Genomic DNA, 6,784 nt, shown 5'->3' with positions numbered 1-6,784 from the left:
ATGCAAAGCCCCCTATTCTGCCTAGCATGGTGGGTTTCCCTGAGATTCGGCCCATGCCTTAAGGAAGGACCCTTTCCAATCCGCGAGCCGCCAGATCCTGGAGCAGAAGGGAGGACTGTTTGTTTAGACCTATGTGGGTTAGGCAGCTCAGGCTTTATTCTTGCACTTTGATAGGTTCCTTAAATGAAAATCCAATAACATTTTAAGCAGAACGAGTTCCCATGAAAGTCATTTCTAAATCGCCTGGCTGATCCTACCTGTCGGCTGGATTCTCCATCCCCACTGGCCTAAGCCTGGTGTAACATCACTGGTTCCAGTGGCTTTACTCCCGGGAGCTGAGTCTGGCCCCACCACAGAGAGCACCCACTGTCGCCTGCCTTTAATGAACATGTAAATAGACAGGAAGCTTCGGAGCAGAGTAGCCCTGCAGTCAGAAAGTTCTCCAAAGCAGCTCGGGAGAAATAATACTTTATTCCTGGCGGTGCAAATAAGTGATAGGGACTGGCTAAGAAGGGTTCATGCAAATACTCCCGAATTAAGCTCCATCTGAAGTTAGAAAGGAAAGATGATAAACACACCCGGCTTTAAAACTGCAAAATATGCTTTGCAGGCATGAAGCTGGAGGAGTAACAAAACTATCTGACATCATATTAAACAGCAAAGCATTTATTCTCAGGGCTGCAGTTACCTAAAACCAGAGTCCCATTAAAGAGTCCTGACTATTATTTACACTTCTAAATCTTAAAACCATTAACAAAAGCCACTTAATTCAATTACTTTCCCTGGGCGCTGATGTTATTACATTATTGTCACGAAGCCGAGTTTGGCTCTGGTTTTCTCTTTTTTTTCTTCTTTTAAATTCATTCCTCTTTTCTCTATGCCGAGTGACTCCCCTCAACCTCCCTGTCTTCTTCTCCCCCGATGTCATTGTGTAGAACTAATGGGGTAAACTGAAATGGTATCTGTCCTCATTGACAGGTTTATGAGAATTTAATAAAGCGTGGCGCGGATAAAATGAGATATTACAAGGCCACACAAAGCTGATTGACTTCTCCACGTCAGCATTTTTATTTGGTTATTTATTTATTTCTTTTCAACGCAGGGGTGATCTCACCAGTCCTCCGGTAGTGCCAGCCTGGGAGAGATGAGAGGGGAAGGGAAGACATGGGTGGCGGGAGGGACCGATTGATTCATTGACTTGTTCGCTGTGAGCATGGGCCATGATGCTTTGCAGCTTACTGATCATCCTGGGAAGATGACAGACAGGGATCCCCAACACTGCCCCTGCATTCATGCCCCTCGTACCTCTGCAGTGCTGGGGTGACCTCACCAGTAACAGCTTGCCCTCCGGTGAGGGGTCCCCACCGCTTCTACATTGCGGGGTCTGAACCAGGGACAAGCTACTGGTTGTGCAATATGCCGCACAGACACTTGGCATGGACAGGGCAGCAGGTGCATCGGTGATGCATGAGTTGTGTGTCCCTATAGCGGTGACATCTGCAGTGATGCTAAAACAGCCCCCTCATATCCCACCTGGTGGACCCACCCCAGACCACAGGGGTGTTTACAATGATCAACACAGAGCAAACACAACCTGCAGTAGGGCCCAGGAGGTCCTCAAGAAGAAGGATGCCATCAACCAACTCCCACAAGGCATGGGCTGGCTCTGTGCCTCAGTTTCCCCTCCTGCCTGATGCCCATCCTGCTTGTGTAAAAGTAAATTGCAGCTCAGCCAGGGGCCTGCACAGTTCAAACCTTCCCTCTGAGAAAATCGAAGTATGTATTTAAGTGTGTTTGCTCCCGTCCCACCGCAAACAGGGAGAGTGCAAAATCTGGGCTGTGCAGTAACTGTCTGTCTGTCTCCCTCTCCTGGCTTGTTCAGAAAGCAAAGCTCACGCTCTCAAAAATAAAAAGAAAGAAAAAAAAAAGAAAAAAAAAAAGGAAAACTCAAGAGTCTGTGTGCTTTTTTACAGACGAAGCAAACCACAGTATCAGTGGCCAAGGAGGTCAGATTCAGCCCAGTCACACTCAGAGATGCACAAGGGCTCGGGACCCTGCTACGACTCAGGACCCCACTTAAACCTTGACCCCTAACCAGGGAATAACTTTGCTTTGGGGGAAGACTATCAGGATTAAACCTGGGGCTGCCCCTATTAGCCTCAAAACCTGGCCTGTTGGGCTTCAAAGCCAAATAATACTAATTGTTTTCCTGTCTCTGCAACATGTAGATAGGGTAGAGATGCCTTTGCTCATTGGAAAGCATAGGCAGCCTGCCAGGTTTGAGGCATGGTCCTGGGCACCACAACGACCCCTGACAGCAGCAGAGCTGCAGGTCATCTGAACACTGATGGTTTGCAGGATCAAGCCCTGCTGGGACATCCTCCTGAGCAAAACCAACCCGGCCCAGATGGACCAACAGCAAAACTCTCATCAGTTTATAAGAGCAATTAAAACCACCCGAAATCAAAGCACTGCTCCCCACAAAAGCTCAGGTACTACCATGACCCAAAGAGCCAGAAAAGGGCTTTCTGCTTCGTTCAACATTCCTTCAAAGTTCAGAGTATATATCGTAGGGTTTTAGGGTGCAAAAGCCTCTGAGCGCGAGATTTCTGCCCGGCGAGCAGCTCAATCCTGCTCTCTGCTGGCTCATACCTGAAAGACCAAACGCATCCAGCACAGAGATCTTCTCAGAGCCGTGAGAGAGCTCCACCGTGCCTTGCCCGGTGTTCCCTCCTGGGCTGGAAAGGGTTTGTGCTCCTCTTTCTTAATTAATTTAGCTCTAAATAGAGCTCAGAAGGCAGCTGTGCACAGGAAGGTGGAGATCGTGGAAGGTTTTAAGATTCGCTGCTTGAGCAGAGCATGTGTCCATTGGCGGAGAGGGAGCGTGGGCTCCATAAAGGGGCTGCAACCCACCTCCCTTCTTTTAAAAGCCCCTCTAAGTTCTTTGCATTGTGGGAAACACCCTGCTGCTCTGTGCAGATTGCTCACAACCCCTGCCACAGCTTTTCCTGGGCTGCCCCAGTCTGTAAACATCCCCCCCAATATCACATCTCTTTGCTGAAGGCCCACAAGGTGTGGAGCAGCCAGTGAGCGTCTCTTCTAGACTTCCTCACCTTGTCCCCACTGAGATGTACCCAGTGTCCCAGCCACAGAATGATGGGCTCACTTGAAGCACAGGGCGCAGCAGATGTCCCTTGAGGACATCACCTCTGCCATTCCCACCACCACCACCGGTGGTGTCCCAGGGCTGAGCAATCACTGCCTATGACACCAGGAATGTTTTATCAATTCAACACACCATGAGGCAGCATCCTGTAAAGTCTGGGCTTGTCTCTTGCTATTCTGAGGAACATTTAACCATCTTCTCCATGTTGGCTTCACCCTGTAAAGTTCTAAACACAGAGATGACCCCCTATTCTTTGCTCTGTAATACACAATAAAAAAAAATAAGGGACCAAACTCATCTCCCCCTCACCAGCTTTGCTGCCCTGGCTCTGTTTCCCCCTCCCCAAGCCCCAGAGCTGCTCAGTGTGTAAATGTATGTAAATCTTTGACACTACCCACAATAGCCCCCACATCTCCTGCTCTCCTTCTCTGAGAGGCTGGAGTAATTACAGTGCAGCAGTGCCAGCACGAGGCATTTCTGCTGATGAATGCACTCAATCTAAGCACAGTTTTATGTATCATTAATTCCTTTAGCATTCAAAAAAATAACTTTTTTGATGGCAGATAATACTGTAATCACTCACAATTGCCAATACAATTATCTTCATTCAGCTGTGTAAAACAACTACAGAAACAATTTTAGCCACTTAAATTTTCTTTCTCTCTCTCTCTGGTTTTTTTTTTTTTCTCTCTCCTTATTTTTTAATGTTCACATGAAATGCAAAACTGTTTGGACTTTGGTTGCTGTAACACAGGCACTCCTAGAGATGAGTTCCCACACCTCCATTTGTACAGAGAGGAGGTTTTCAGAGTCTGATCCCAGTGCTTACAAGGTGCACTATTCACTTAAGGTGTCTTCAGCAATATTCAGGGATCTGCCAAAGATCCTCTGCACCCTGGGTACCCCACTGCTGTGACCTCTTCAACTTTTCCTTACTCTCCGTCAAGCTACCACACAATATCTGCCAGGTGCACAAGAAGCAAGAAGAGCTTGTGCAAGTGTAAGTTGCACATGGTCCACTTCCAGGTCATGTCCTCCTCCACTCTGCTGGTGTAGGAAATATGTGAGCACTCGCTAATCTGCTGAGAGCAGACTACACAAAGCTGGTACAAACTATATGTTCAATCTGCTTGCAGTAACTCAGATACTCCAACTTGAAGCAGATTTGGGAGCGACCAGCCCTCCCACTGACAGAGCTCTGAAGCACAATCAGTGAGGGGAACAAGCACCTTCTACAGGCAGAGGTGACTACAAAGGGGACAACAAAGGTGTCACCAAGTGAACAACTTGGCTGAAACATGCCATCTTCTTGCAGGGCCGAAAGGAATCCCTCCAACATGACACTACCTCTTAACTGAGCTACTGGACAACCGCCTCCAGAGTCTCTATATAGCGCTTAGCTTGGACAAACTTTCTTTTCATCAGGTCCTTCACAGCCCAGGTGAGCAGCTGCTGTGGAGCTGCGCACCAGGATGGAGACAGAGCAGGGGTTAAAGTCCAGCTCTGAGAGGAGCTGCCCCCCCTTCCTGCAGATCACGTTGAAGAATCCCACTCAAGAGCCAGGAACCTGCAAGGAGAGGAGAAATGGAGGAAGATGCTGTAAATGAAGCTTGGATCCTCTTCCAGAGGGCCAGATCCTGGGAGGGGGGTGACTGGCAGCTGGTGACAGGAACAAGTTGTTAACCTCCAGGAAAGAGTCTAAAGCAGTAGGGTGAAATGGAGAAACAGAAGTGTAGAAATTCCCAGGTGAACAGCAAACAATTGCTTATTGCCTCTTCTGAAATAAGGGGCAGCAAATGAAATTAGCTGAGGGCAGCAAACAGGAGATGTCACTTCCCTGTAGAACGTGTATAAACTGTGGATCTCCTTGCTGCAGGACACTGTGAGTGCCAGAATCAGATTGCTTCACACCAAAAATATTTGTGCAAGCTTACAACTATTAGTCACTGAAACCTAATCTCTGCCTTGGGAAGCCGCAGCTCTCTGGACGCCAGGAGACAGCATTAAGGAAAACATTGCTGTGTGTTTGCCATGCTCTTGGCATCTGCTCTGGTGTCAGATGAACACGGGCTAGCTGGTCCTTCAACCCAAGCCAGTCCAGCTGATTCCGTGTGATGTGTCACGGCTGGAAGAAGATTATGGCTTTCTGCCTCTCCTTTGGTAACCACAGGGTTACAGCACCTCTGGGGTGTGGTGGTACCCACCCAGCCGCAGCTCTGTGGGGGTGTGAGCAATGGGAAAGGAAGATTAACAGGTCCAGATGATCCTTTCACTCGCCCTCAGCTGCAGACTCCAGCCCTGCCAGGCAGTGCAGGGGCAGGATCCCCCCTGATTTCCAGCACCCCAAGATTCAAGCCCACTTTGCTGCAATGTATGGGCAGCCATGTGGACATAACAGCAGAAAATCTCCACTTGCTCATCTGGCAAGGACAAGCCAGTGTCCCAAAGCCTGTGCTGGAGCCCTCCTGTCCCATCTCTGCTGGCAGCTGGGTCACAGCAGAGACCTGCTGCCTTTTGGGGGTTCCCATGTGCTGGGTTAACCTCCTGGAGCTGGCTGGCCCCTACAGAGACACTGCCTGATGCCTCAACCCCACTTATTCTCCCCCAGACACTTGCCCAGGGGAGGGGAGAGTTGGAGCCTGCAGCAGCAGCTCCTGGAGGTGCAGGTGCTCCAGGCACAAAGCTCATATTTTGGTTTCTTCCCTTTGACAAGCTGAACTGCAGAAGTTGAAAATTGTTTCTGCATGAGACATCTTAAGTAGGGTTTAAACTAGGGGGAAGAGAGTTGAAGAAGTAATTTTCTCTTCCACCAGAACTAGTTTTTAGCTTCTGTTTCTCCAAAGTTCACCACCTTTCTTGTTCTCTCATTAAAAGACTTCAGGTGCCCCTGGTTTTACTGCCTGCAGGGAAACATCGCTGGTTTGACATTGTGCTGCCATGGGGCGAGACCAGTGCAGATGAGGAGAGCGTGAAGGCTACAGCAAGAGAAAGAAGAAAGGAGGAAATTAGGGATGACACCATCTGCTTTCATGAACCTTGAGCTTACAGAGCAAGAAGCCATAAGGCACAATTTAAGTGAGGGCTGGATATTTCCAGGGCTTCAAAACCCTTCAGCAAAGACAGCCCCATGAACACTGCAGCATTTCCCTCCAGGAAAGGTGGGCTCTGGCACAAGCTGCTCCGGTCCTGCCAGAGGAGCCCTGATGGCCTGGAGGTTGAAGTAAAGTCAGTGGCCTCAGTGAAAACACCAGGAAAATCAGGTCTGGGGGCATGTAACTCTTCATCGCATTTTCTAGCTCAGCAACTGCCGGGGACAGCTCAGGCACAGCTTGTTCTGCTGGGAGGTAAGGAGAGGCAGAAGACATCCCAAATCCTTCCCAACAGGTTTTCCACAACCTTTCCAGCATCGAAGCTGGCTATCTTGAAATATTTGCTCATGAACTTTTGCAAGCGGTGAAGAGTTTTTAAGGACAGACCCCATGTGGAGTTGGTGACAAATTATCTTGGAGTTTCCCTCACCACTGCATGCAATGGCCCAGCGAGCACTCCTCTGCCTGAGCAAGGATGCCAGATTTCCACTGTTGGAAGCTGCAGCACATCGCAAAGCACAGGCACACC

This window comes from Caloenas nicobarica, chromosome Z, assembly GCF_036013445.1.
Source record: "Caloenas nicobarica isolate bCalNic1 chromosome Z, bCalNic1.hap1, whole genome shotgun sequence".
Taxonomy (NCBI): domain Eukaryota; kingdom Metazoa; phylum Chordata; class Aves; order Columbiformes; family Columbidae; genus Caloenas; species Caloenas nicobarica.
This window is presented reverse-complemented; position numbering follows the sequence as displayed.